A 13,097-nucleotide genomic window follows, 5' to 3' on the forward strand; every position below is an offset into this window, starting at 1 on the left:
TCAAGCCATGTTCAAAAATGATATTCTGGCAGTGAAATAATTAACAGAATAACTAAAACAACTAGCTAATATGTGGGAATTCAGTATATTCAGTGATTTAGGATCAGGAAAATGTGTGAAGACCCTGCATTCCCAGAGATCCAACCCCATTTGAAGAGGTCAAATGAGAGCACTGTGTTTTCTTTAATGAGACTGGAAATACCAATGAAAACCACATCAAGGGGGGCCTTGTAAGTCACAGTAAAAGGCTTAACTTTTATTCTTAGATAATGAGAAACACTGAAAGCTTGATTAAAAATATTTTAAATTATTAAATATTGTAAAAGGACAAAGTAATGTAAAAAAATAATACATTAGATACCTCTGTAGTCATCATCGAGCCTAGTATTTTGCATTTGCCTCACAGCGTTTGAAGAAATAAAATATTTCACTTCAGCTAAAATCCCAGACTCATGTCCCTTCTTCCTCCCTGTCTTTCCAGATAACCACTATCCTGAAGTTGGAGTATATCAGCCCTATGTAATGATGTAGTATCTAGTGAAGCTCAAAAAGTGCTATCCCCATGACCTTGCATTTGTCTTTTAGGTGTCTATTTTAGAGACCTCACATATATGCACAAGAGACATTTTCAAGAAACTTAATCACAGCATTTTTTATTGCAATGAAAAAGTAGGACTAACATAATAGTCCTCAGTAGAGGGGTAAATAAAGAAACCCTGGTTTAGTCATACAGTGGAACCCTGTTCATGAGTTGAAAAAAAGTGCCTTGGAGCTTATGAATTGTTGAGGATAACATTTAAAAAATAAGATGTTTAGTTAAAAAGGCAAGTTCCAAAGGAATATCTAGGATATAGTTCATGTATAAAAAATTTAAATACATAAATAAAATGGTATCTATTATTTATGGAAGCAAATATATATAGTGAAAATGTAAAAAACATTCAAGCTTCTAAGCAGGGAGATATACAGTAGAAATTGCATTTTATAAGCTCAGTCTGGCTTCAGTTTTAAGAATGCAATCACAAGGGTATACCAGTAGAGTATATTACAATATATTACTCTATTATATATATTATAGAGTATATTACAATATATTACTCTATTATAGTCGAGTAGTTGAACAATAACTGGAACTTTGATTAGGGAGCAAGGTAGACAGATTCTAGAGCTATTAGAAGGTAGAATTTTTAGGATACATGTTTGGCTATGAGGGTGTGAAGGGTGGAAAGGAGGCAAGTGACTTTCGAGTTTCTGGCTTGAATAACTTGGTCACTTGTGCTTCTATTTACTGATGCAGGGAACAAGGATTGCATTGACAGCTCTGGGAATGAGTAGAGGTAATAAATGCAGTGTTTGAAAAGTGAATTTGGGTTGCTTTCTTCAACTAGAGAAGTCAGTGATAGATGGGAAATGGACCTGATGGTCAATAGAGAATTCCGAAATGGAGATAAAGTTTGAGGAGGTCATTCAATTTGTAAGAGTAGGTAGAATTGATTAGACACACAGGATGAGAAGAAAAGATGGCCTAGGACTGAGTCCTGAGAGACATTAAAATGTAGTGCTGTCAATGGAGGCGGAGAGGGAGAGGCCATAGAAATACGGGGGGAAAAGAGATGGGAGAGAATATGGAATCAGAGAAGCCAAGGAAGCAAATTATTTCCAGAAAAAGGGAGCAGCTAACAATTTTGAATGCTGATGATATGTCAAGCAAGAGAAGGGGTGAAAAGTTGGATTTTGGGATTTGCTCTGTTGAATTTTGCTCTACGGAAGTCATTAGTGATATAAAAGTGAGCATATTCAGAAGAATGGTTGGGCTGAAAGCCATTTGGGGTGGGTTGAGAAGTAAATGGAGGAGTAGAAGTGGAGATAAGCAAGAGGAAGCGACATCTTATATGAGTAGTTTGGGAAGGAAAGGACAACCGTGGGTAAGAACTGGGGGACTAGGAAGCTAGGGTGAAAGGAATAACTGTTTTGTTTTTGTACATTTGTTTCTTTAAGATGAGGCAAATTTGAACGTGTTTAAATGCTGCTGGGAAGGATTCAGTAAGGAGGAAGAGACTGAAGATATAGAAAAAAGAGAAGATAACCAATGGGTGAGTTTCCCCAAAGAAGGTGAAATTCAAAGCATTCTACAATGATTTATTGTTGAATTAATTGATGCATGAATAGGAAGAAGGATGTCATTTCTCCAGAAACAGCAGTAAAGCATAAAAAAAATGGCCATGGTCATCAATAGGTTTACTGATTTGGGTAGCAGTGAGCCGAGGGTTTTGATACCTGATCGCTTTTGTTATCTCTCTGAGGTGGGAAGTGAAACCATCTGCCAAGAGAAAGGAGAGGGGTAGGACATGGAGGTTTTAGGAGAGCAGAGTTTGCAATAGTTGTGGAGTGTTGGAATGAATTCTGGATCAGGAAACAACGTAGGATTTCTGTCACTTTTTAGTTCCAAGTTGAGATTGGAAATTGTGAATTCATGGTGGTGCAAATGTCCTTGGACCACACTTGTGTATCTACGCTCTATTCCCTTTGGATTAATTCTTTCACAAGAGTCTCCTCATTTCTTCCTACAGACAGACTCCCATTCCAGGTGTGCCACACATGTCTGAATTTGCAGTCAATGTAAGACATAGGTCAGTTTCAAGGAGCCAATGCTGTTTTCTTAAACTATGTCCAGCATATTTGAAAGAACCTTATACAATGGCAACATTCTAAGGCTTAGCTATCTATTACTGTGTCAGAAGCATTCATGGACTCCCAAATTTGTTGGGTTTTTAAGCCCTGAAGGAAGAATTGGGTATTTAACATTTTAGCTCTCTATAAATGACAATGTGAGAATAAAGAGTTCCATTTTTCACAGACAATTTATATAGTCTGTGACACAGGTTTCATCAGCCCTGGACTGGAAATACAGAACCTGTGGTGTGCCTTCTTAAGTATGGCAGTGTTTATGTTATGCAAATTTTTATTGTTGTTGTCATTTGGTCATAGTCTTAGTATGGGAAAATGTCATAAGTATTCAAAAGTCTGGGAACACTGCAGAATATTCTCATATGGTTACTGTGGTCTGATTGAGTCAGCAGCATATTGACACACATTCGCTTTTCCATAGATTCAAAAGAACCAATGTTTTCTTTTCAAAAGTGACCTCATCTTCCATCGTAAACGTCTCTACTCTAAGGCCTGGTGAGAGAATTCCTTGGAAACCAAAGAACATTTAGTCATTTAATGTATATGTGGGTGTTTTTCTCTTTAATTTATGAAGTCCTTTGAGCGAGTAAATTAAAAAGTGGTGTGTTGGTATTCCACAGTTTGTCATTTTTGAGGCGAGTTTATTTTATTAGCAAGTCTATAATTTAAACAGTGTTCGTGATCGTCTATGAAACTTTTAGTTATATCTATGCCATGCAAACTGGTTGAACCGTTTTCACACGATTTTGATCAGAAGGGTATAGAGCAGTAGAATGATCACCAGTTGTGGAATAAGAACTCTTGGGTTCCACTTCTAACTCTGCTACTAACAAATATAATCTCGAGTAACTCTTTATCTGAGCTCCAGTTTCCTGACCTGTGAAAAGAGGAGTTTTATTAGGTGATTCTTAAAATATTTTCTAGATCTTAATCTCAGTTTTAGAAGTTGACACAGCTGTTTGGCAGCATGAAAAAAAAAAGGCTAAACATTATTAATTCTTATATGGTACAATTAAAAATGTGCATGTTCAAGCCTGGGGTTTACGTTCATAGGATTTATTCATTCATGCATATGGTTTTTTTTTTAAACATCTTTATTGGAGTATAACTGCTTCACAAGGGTGTGTTAGTTTGTGCTTTATAACAAAGTGAATCAACTATACATATACATATATCCCCATATCTCCTCCCTCTTGCGTCTCCCTCCCTCCCACCCTCCCTATCCCACCCCTCTAGGTGGTCACAAAGCACCAAGCTGATCTCCCTGTGCTATGCGGCTGCTTCCCACTAGCTATCTATTTTACGTTTGGTAGTGTATATATGTCCATGCCACTCTCTCACTTTGTCCCAGCTTACCCTTCCCCCTCCCTGTGTCCTCAAGTCCATTCTCTACATCTGTGTCTTTATTCCTGTCCTGTCCCTAGGTTCTTCATAAACTTTTTTTTTTAGATTCCATATATATGTGTTAGCATACAGTATTCATTTTTCTCTTTCTGACTTGCTTCACTCTGTATGACAACTCTAGGTCCATCCACCTCACTACAAATAACTCAATTTCGTTTCTTTTTACAGCTGAGTAGTATTCCATTGTATATATGTGCCACATCTTCTTTATCCATTCATCTGTCAGTGGATACCTAGGTTGCTTCCATGTCCTGGCTATTGTAAATAGAGCTGCAATGAACGTTTTGGTACAGGATTCTTTTTGAATTATGGTTTTCTCAGGGGATATGCCCAGTAGTGGGATTGCTGGGTCAGATGGTAGCTCTATTTTTAGTTTTTTAAGGAACCTCCATACTGTTCTCCATAGTGGCTGTATCAATTTACATTCCCACCAACAGTGCAAGAGGGTGCCCTTTTCTCCACACCCTCTCCAGCATTTATTGTTTGTGGATTTTTTGATGATGGCCATTCTGACAGGTGTGAGGTGATACCTCATTGCAGTTTTGATTTGCATTTCTCTGATGATTAGTGATGTTGAGCATCCTTTCATTCATGAGTATTTTTATTCAACAATGAGCATCAGAAATGTGGTGGACAATGATGAATAAGAAACGTGCCGGTCCTCAGGGGGTTCACATTGATGCATGGTATGGATATGCCAGCAGGTTATCGGAACAAATATGATAAGTGATCCTGCTGTAATGTCTACATAATGTTCAGAACTTTCAATCCCCATGGATACCACTCTGGTCCAAGCTACCATTATGTCAGTACCTCGTCTAGACTGTTGTAAGAACCTCCTTATTGCTCTCCTTACTTCCATTCCTGTCCCACTCCAACTTATTCTCAAAAGGCAGCAAAAAGCAACATATTAAAAATATAAATTTAGTCATGGCACTTCCATTCTTGGCTCCTCCACTGACTTCCCATTGTATCTCAAATGAAATCCAAGAATTGGCACGATCTGCCCCTCCCTACATCTCCAACCTCATCATGGTGCTTTCCCTCTTGGCCCTAACAGTCAGCCATGCTGGGTCAAGTTCTCATTCTTCAGGTTTCAACTCGGAGATCTTCGTCTCAGAATGACTTCTGTTACCATCTAAATAGGTTGTGCATCCTCATTTCTTTCTGTCTCACTACCACTTGCTCTTATTTTTCACAGCACTTACAGCAACATTTAATTTGATCATATTTTATCCCCTTATTTATTGTTTAACTTGCCCACTAGAATGACATCTCCATACGGGACAGGAATGTGTCAGTTTTACTCACTTAGCATCTAGCGTAGTCCTTTTTATATAGCAGAGAGTGACACTGTGATTCAAGCAAATCCATTGGTATAAGAATTTCAGCGGGTCTGCATGTAATAACTGCTCAGTTTAGCTCTTAGCTCTACCTATGTCTTCAATAGGAATCAGATAGTATTTTTCAGTTACTTTCTGACAATGAAATCTGGGAGGATTTCCATCTCCCAAGAGTTCAGCAATATTGGGTTGCCTCTTAAACTTTTCCCATTAGCCTTGTGGTCGGTCTAGTTCTAAGTGAACAGTGCCTGAGTGATCATGATGGTCTTGCTTTCATCATACTTCACCACATTGAATGCAGATTCCAGGGCCCAGCCTGGCTCTGAGGAGCCTTTGGAATCGGGTTGGAAACTGACCCCCCTGCCTGGGGGCCTCGGTGGTCAGGAAGCCCACCTCAGGTCTCCAAGGCAGGCCTACAACAGCTTACTGCACTGGTGCTTCGCATGCTTTTCTTATTCTTTCAGAGTAAACACCTTCTGCTCTTCTCCCTCTTCTTTGTGATTTGGTTTCGCTCGTCTGTAAGAGCTGTACAGGCTCTGGGGAATCCTAAGCTTTTTCAGTCCCTTGTGCCAATGTGCTGATATGTGTTGATTCTGCCTTGTTCCAGTCATTGCCGGTTCTTTAAACTACACTCCACATAACCTTCAAATCTTGCTACCAGAATCTTTTGATTCTGCATAAATATTCAGGGCAAATCTCTCTCTAACGTTTACATATGCTTATAAATATAAGAATTTGCACATCTCTCCATCTTTTCTTAAGCTCTTTAGAATGAAGTGCAATGTTCTTCTATAGACCTAGAGCTTTGGGGTATTAAGTTCTCATATAATTACAGCACTGAAATTGTCTAAACTCCTAGGTCATCTCTGTTACTTATCTACTTTTGAGGCTTGATATACAATGCAATACTCAGAAGTATGTTCTAATCATGACTCAGAAGGCAGCATCCCATACATGTGTGTATTTTCACATTTCAGTGTTTTAGGTGTGTAGCATACTAACTATAAATATGTTACATACCTAAAATAAATTTTTGCCTGAGCCCCAGCATTTCTAGTTAGTCTATACCAGATAATAACAGCCCCAGTGATTTCAGTGTTAAAGATCACTAAATTATTCTACAAAATGAAAGATAAGAGACACCAAAGGGGAAGATTTTGAAATGGCAAAGAGACTAATGGATCAGTGTTTTTATTTATTTATTTTTTGTGTGGTACGCAGGCCTCTCACAGTTGTGGCCTCTCCCGTTGAGGAGCACAGGCTCTGGACGCGCAGGCTCAGCGGCCATGGCTCACGGGCCCAGCCGCTCCGCGGCACCTGGTATCCTCCCGGACCGGGGCACGAACCCGTGTCCCCTGCATCGGCAGGCGGACTCTCAACCACTGCGCCACCAGGGAAGCTCGGATCACTGTTTTTAAAACTTACTTCATAATATACCCCACAGCTTCTCTTTCCGAGAGATCACTGTTGAGCAGGTGAAGCGTAGCAAGGCTGTGAACCAGCGCAAACATGCCTGCCTCAGACCTACTAGTTTGTTAGCGCCTGCACCTATTGACTCAGGAGAGACAATGGTGTGCAATTATTTGTAACCCTGCCTTCAGTGACATCATGTTAGTGACAATATCAATGTTGAACTTGGCCATGGTGGTAGTATTTACACCGCAGAAATTGGCAAATGTATGTTACAAGTGAGCGCTTTTTTTCTTTTTTTTAATATACTTTGTTAACACATTTGCCGGCATACATCATCTTATACCTGATCTTTCTTTGATTTTCTTTTCCAGGAAATAATATAATTTATTAAGACACACCATGTATGGAAAGGTTGGGTTAAACTGCAATTTTCAGTCCAGAATTTCACATGGATTCCCTTGGATTATTTTATTAGAGTGAGATTTTATAGCATTGTGTTCATCTGCTTTTTCAATGGAAACGGCCAGTCCTGAATACTTCCTTAACTCTCTAACCTGTGAAAAACTGAAAGCATGATTGAGGGGTGTTTTCCACTCTCTTATTTTACATTTGATGTGGTCTGTCATCACACCTCTTGTCAGTTCAATATCCACTGACTTGCCCTTCACAGTCATTACAGGGATGCAATGTTGCCTCAATTCTAAGTTGATAATTCAAATTGAGTTGTGGCTGTACTTGCATTTTAGGGTAAATATTCTAGACAGAAACCCTCAAGGGTTAATCTGAATGTAACTGGACTGACTTGGAAACTTCTGTTCTTGCCCTGCGCTGCACTGAGACCAACTTGCACATCCAAGGAAACAAACAAAGGAGAACATTAACATAAATGAAAACATACACACATATACCTACTAAACCCTGAAAGCACAGATAACCAGTGTAGACCTTTATCAAAAGGTTTGAGATTAGGGCTTCCCTGGTGGCGCAGTGGTTGAGGGTCTGCCTGCCGAAGCAGGGGACACGGGTTCGTGCCCCGGTCCGGAAAGATCCCACATGCCGCGGAGCGGCTGGGCCCGTGAGCCATGGCCGCTGAGCCTGCGCATCCGGAGCCTGTGCTCCGCAACGGGAGAGGCCACAACAGTGAGAGGCCCGCGTACCGCAAAAAAAAAAAAAAAAAGGTTTGAGATTAGATCAGTGGTTCTCAAGGGAGGGTGATTTTGTCCCCCAGGAGACATTTAGCAATGTCTAGAGACATTTTGGTTGTCACGATTAGGGGAAGAGTGCTACTATCTCTAGGGGTGAGCACCTGCTGCCCAAGTTAGTAGAATGCATAGGAATGTCCCCACAGTGAGGAGCTATCCAGTCCCAAATGTCAATATGCTCAGGCCAAGAAACCCTAGGGCTTCCCTGGTGGCGCAGTGGTTGAGAGTCCTTCTGCCGATGCAGCGGACACGGGTTCGTGCCCCGGTCCGGGAAGATCCCACATGCCGCGGAGCAGCTGGGCCTGTGAGCCATGGCCGCTGAGCCTGCGCGTCCGGAGCCTGTGCTCCGCAACAGGAGAGGCCACAACAGTGAGAGGCCCGGGTAACACAAAAAATAAAAGAAAAAAAGAAACCCTAGATTGGAGGGATATGGACCTTATAAAATATATCACTTTATAAAACTTCCTTAAAAATCCATTTTGGAAATTCCCTGATGGTCCAGTGGTTAGGACTGGGTGCTTTCACTGCTGGGGTCTGGGTTCGATCCCTGGTCGGGGAACTAAGATCCTGCAAGCCATACGGCGTGGTCAGAAAAAAAAAAAAAAAAGAATCCATTTTAATTACCTCTGCTCTCTGTCCTTGGCAGCTGTCACATCTATTTCCACAACTCCAATCTCCTGGCTGACCCACCCTTCCTCTCATAAAATTCACACTTCCATTTCTTTGGAACAATTTAGCAATGGTTTATTTTTCTTCTTACCTCCTGTCTCCCCTTCATTTTCCAAAATTATCGTTACTTGTCACTCTACTCAGGAGGGCAAATGAGTTTCCCTAAGATCTGTTCTCCTTAGAGAGGAAAAGAATTAGGGAGAGTTGTGAATAATAAACGTCGTTTTCCTCTCTCATACACGGGAGAGCTAAGTTAACTTGAGAACGCATGAGTAATATCTCTCTTAACTTTAAATTCACTTTTTCTATTTAAGTTTGTCATGCTTTCTACTTTGTTCTTTATTGGGGTAATTAAAAGGTAGTAACTCAGCAGGTGGATTTTCCCCAGCTGTCAGAATTCCTGCTAAAATATGTTTTAGAACACCTTGAATCAAAAACGACCTGACAATTAAAGTGGTCTTTTAAAGAACTGCACAATGAATGTGCGTCTTTGGAAAGTTTATTTTCCATCCATTACTATACTTTGAAGTAGAATTACTGATTGTTATTCCACAATATTTCATTACAGTTAATTGGCTTCCAGCATTTGAAAATGATTTTCTCCCACTGCTCCAGAAGTTACTACTAGTAGCCCCTAAATCACAACCTTGATGGGAGAGCTTCATGTTCTTTCCTGATAACATTGTTTTTGCAGTTCCAAATTTAACAAGGTGATTATATCCTTGAATTTTTGTACTTTGTGAATTTTTTTAGGAGGAGTGACAGGGTCATGCTAAAAGAATCCTATTTTTTAATTGGAATCTTAAATCTTCATCCCTCCTAAAAGATATTCCCCAATTTTACCATTCAAATGGTCTCTGGGAAAATCCATGCAGAGTTTTACAAGGGCTTTTATACATGACCACATGAGTGGATATAAAAGCACTTCAAAGATAAATTAGCTTCCTCCTAGACGACTTCATCCGCAACTCATGGAAATCAAATGCAGAGTTATGTACTCCAAAATCACTGGAAACTCTGGCATCTTCTAAGGAAAAATTAAGTAAGCAGACACTGGAAAATGGAGCAGTTACTATCCTTTGTTAATAGCACAGTCGGATTAAGCTATGGTTCTGACAGATCACTTTACTTTTTGGAACTTCTGTAAAGTTGGAACATAGTGTTTGCCCTTACTCTCTCCCAGTGCTGTGTGGATGATTTGGGGAGCTCATTATTCTCTTAATAAATATTTATTTCAAACCAAACTTGTAATAGACCTTACAGTAGATAAAACAGATATGTTGATGAGCAAAGATGTCAAGGTCTTTGCTCTTTTGTAGCTTTTATTATCTAGCACTCTGCCATTGAAAGAGCAGTGCATACTATAACATTGGCATCCTCCAGAAGCTTGTTAAAAATCCAGAATCTCAGGCCCTCCTCAAGCCTACTGAATCAGAATCTATATTTTAACAAGATCCCTAGGTGATTCATATGTACGTTAAAGTTTGATGAACATTGATCTAGCAGATATTACAAAAACGAATTCTAAAGTTAGGAAAGTACTATGCAAATATTTTTAAAAGGGCAGTTGCTCCTAAAACTAAATACAAACTGTATTAAAATCTCAAAGAAATATATGCACATGTGCTTACTTGTCAGATACTCTCTGTTAAAAGTATAGATGAAAGATAAACTGTAATTATTATTTATATTATTATTAGACCTTTTAGCACCAAAGGAGTTCAAGAAAAATGTCAGAAAAAATAAATGAGATTTCCGGAGGAAACTATCCATTGAAGTTCACATATAAGAAAATAAGAAGGATGGAACTTCTGGTTCAAATCAGTTGAGCCATGGACTCATCCTTAGGTTATTCGTGGAAAACAGTATTTCATAGTACTTGCTCTTTGTGGAATCATAAGGAAAAAACATAAAAGAAAAAATGTCTTTTCTTTTGGGAAAGAAAGTACATTTAAGGCAGAGAATAAGGAACAGAGGGATGAGTAAGGAAATAACAGAGCTGGTTTGAGACAAGAAATGAGTCTGAAAGGGAAAGAATCAGTTAGAAAGTAATTAGTGTGTCTCTAGACATCAAAAAGAGTAGAATATATGTCAGGGCTTGATATTCCTGAACAATCAGAACAGCCACAAACTACTGTCAGTAATTTAGCAGAGACATTATGTCAAGAACAAAATCCACACCCACAACCTTATACTCAACCAAACTGCATGCAATTGCTTATGACAAGTCCTTGCTGGAATCCTCTTATCATGGCAAACATCCTCAGTGTTCTAAACAGTGTCATGAAGCAAGAAAAAAAAAAGTCCGAGACTGGGGCACAGATTTTCTGTGGAAACAAGAAAAAAAATTGAATGTCTCTGCAAGAAACTGTTTTCCATGTGCAAAGATGGTTGTAAATTCTATAGATACTATGCATACAAAATACACACATTCAAGCATTGTTTCCTAAAAGGTATATAATAAGTAGACAAAGGTGACTTTTTTTTATTACAGAGCAGTCAATTTCAATTTAAGGATTGAGACGATTCCAGAACTAACCCTCCTATTACTGATTTTTTTTTTTTTTTTCGGTACGCGGGCCTCTCACTGTTGTGGCCTCTCCCGTTGCGGAGCACAGGCTCCGGACACGCAGGCTCAGCGGCCATGGCTCACGGGCCCAGCCGCTCCGCGGCATGTGGAATCCTCCCGGACCGGGGCACGAGCCCGCGTCCCCTGCTTCGGCAGGCGGACTCTCAACCACTGCGCCACTGGGGAAGCCCCCTATTACTGATTTTAAGCTTGCTAGAATAACACAGTACTGGAACACAGCCAAAGGATTGTGCCAACAGTGTAGGATTAAACACTTGCCAAATTCTGCTACTCAGGCATTACACTATTCATTGATGGAGTGCTTAATAACAGAAGAGAATTGAATCCAGTTCACCTGTCCTTGGGAGGTATTTACAGTGTGATACCAATAGAGCTTCAGTCCATTTATTCACCAAATATTAATTAGGCCACTAATATATACCAGTCACAGTGATTTGAGGAAGTTTATAATCAAATTGAAGATATGAAAATGATAGTAGCAACTGAATGAATGTGAATCATCCATGTAGAAACTAACTTCAGGCTTATTTTAGTTCTATAACTGGCCTCTGTAATATCTCCATCAGTAATGTTATTGCCTAGACGTCACCAGTGGAGAAACCAGTTAATTGTAAGTCTATTGCATGGCTGGAGTGTTGTATATACAACACTGACATGGAATGTGGAGGTGAGAACAATCTCAAATAGGGAAGGCAACAAGTGATTTAATAATATGGACCTTCAAACATTTGGGGGTCAACTGTAACAATAGTCATTACCGTTAATTCATAGAACGATGCAAACTGCAAACTCTCTGACCCCCAAAAAAAGTGATAAGATAAAAAAAATAAATAAAAGCATTGCACACTATATTCCCTTTAACATACAGCTTGCCACACTTATTGTAGGGTAACTTCCTATTTTATTATTCATCTTCTCAATCGTAAGCTCCCTGAAAGCAGGGATTGTATTTATATTGGTTGCCATTCTATTTGTAGCAAGTAGCATAATGCTTGACATTTATTCATTCTAAACCTTTAGTAAGCATATGTTATGTGACATCATTCTCCTAGCTGTTACCTGAAAACTGGGCTCGCTTCTTGATGAGTGTCAAACCAGTAGGCACAACCAAACCAAAGGTAGGGAGAAGGAAGGATTTATTATTACTTGCATCAAGTAAGGAGAACACTTCCCAAAGCAGTGTCTCCCCAAACAGCAAAATTGGGGAAGTTTTAAGCTAAGGGTACATGCATATTCATGAAGGGGCCTGAGCAGAGGAAAATTCAGCATAGAATTGAGACAAAGGTTGACAGTGTCCGAGGTTTAGTTGATTGAAGTCAGGGGGGTCAGAAAATAGACTTTATCTTTTAGAGCAGGTTTAAGTTCACAGAAAATTTGGGCAGAGAGTATCGAGTTCCCACGTACCCCCTGCCCCAACATATGCACAGCATCCCTCACTATCAACATCTTGAACCAGAGTGGTACATTTGTTACAATCCATGAACAATCTATATTGTTCATACTCACCCAAAGTTCATAGTTTACATTAGGGTTTACTCTTTATTCTATGTGTTTTGGCAAATGTATAATGACAGGTATCCAGCCTAATATCATACAGAACAAAGTAGTCTCACTGCCTTAAAAATCTTCTGTGCTCTGACTGTTCATTCCTCCCTCTCTCACAACTCCTAGAACCACTTGTTTTGTTTTGTTTTTTTTTTTTACTGGATCCATAGTTTTGCCTTTTTCAGATGTCACACGGTTGAAATCGTACAGCATGTAGCCTTTTCAGATTGGCTTCTTTCACTT

At 39.5% G+C, this 13,097-nt stretch overlaps 1 protein-coding gene across 3 annotated transcripts in view; it reads left to right on the top strand.

The window, feature by feature from the left end:
- Positions 1–13,097, top strand: part of TMTC2 (transmembrane and tetratricopeptide repeat containing 2) — an 842,237-nt gene that overhangs the window by 419,890 nt on the left and 409,250 nt on the right. For all 3 annotated transcript variants that reach the window (XR_003791067.1, XR_003791066.1, XR_003791068.1), the window contains one exon: positions 1,999–2,093. The gene's annotated coding sequence lies outside the window, so the exon portion shown is untranslated. The remainder of the gene's footprint in view (positions 1–1,998; positions 2,094–13,097) is intronic.

The sequence above is a fragment of the Monodon monoceros genome, unplaced genomic scaffold (genome assembly GCF_005190385.1).
Source record: "Monodon monoceros isolate NGI ecotype Baffin Bay Population unplaced genomic scaffold, NGI_Narwhal_1 Super_Scaffold_6, whole genome shotgun sequence".
Taxonomy (NCBI): domain Eukaryota; kingdom Metazoa; phylum Chordata; class Mammalia; order Artiodactyla; family Monodontidae; genus Monodon; species Monodon monoceros.